Below are 741 nucleotides of genomic sequence, written 5' to 3'. Positions count from 1 at the left end.
ATCATCAGTGATATGTCTTTCATTTGTAGAATCCACTGTAGGAGGGTCCATCAAGTTTTGGGTGGCTGTTGTCAACTGATAACAGAACATCACAAGGGAAATGAGTAGGACAAAAATTCTTAAAACTTTTAAGATCTCCATTTTGCTTTAACTTTTAGGTGTATTGAAAAATTACTTTTTATATTTTTCACTAAGTTGCTTGCTCTATGCACATAAGCAGACTGAAGTAATCTTTCCCATTTCATAATAAATTTCAATACATAAATGTAAGTGAGGCATATAATATTATATTTTACCCATTTGTATCTAATACCGTTGGAAGTCCCCCCCCCCCCAGTTTTTACTTCAGTTTTCTAAAAAGAAATATTAAAAATTGTTGTGGTAAACATCCAGTTTTTATTATATAAAGATACATCTTTTGATGGTTGATAATAAATTTCAGTGAACTAACATATCAACAATTGCAGACAACCAGCTCTTTTGTCTTCAAGTTCTGACTAAGCATGGTAATAAATTTCCCCTTCAATTGTTATTATTGACACAAATTTGAAATAGCACCAGTAGGTACAACTCTTCAGATTATCATTTTTATTTTTGCCAAGACATTTCCTTCCTGATAATGTAGTGGGACAGCTATAATCTTGCTGGCCAAACTGACTACCACCATAATCTGCCGCTGACCCGGCTTCTACTCATAGACCATATAGGGGGAATAAAAACCCATTCCCCCTGTCCATATTG

Source organism: Acartia tonsa, chromosome 15, assembly GCF_053477335.1.
Source record: "Acartia tonsa isolate MP-2025a chromosome 15, ASM5347733v1, whole genome shotgun sequence".
Taxonomy (NCBI): domain Eukaryota; kingdom Metazoa; phylum Arthropoda; class Copepoda; order Calanoida; family Acartiidae; genus Acartia; species Acartia tonsa.
The sequence above is the reverse complement of the archived record's forward strand: the minus strand, read 5'-3'. Positions refer to the sequence as shown.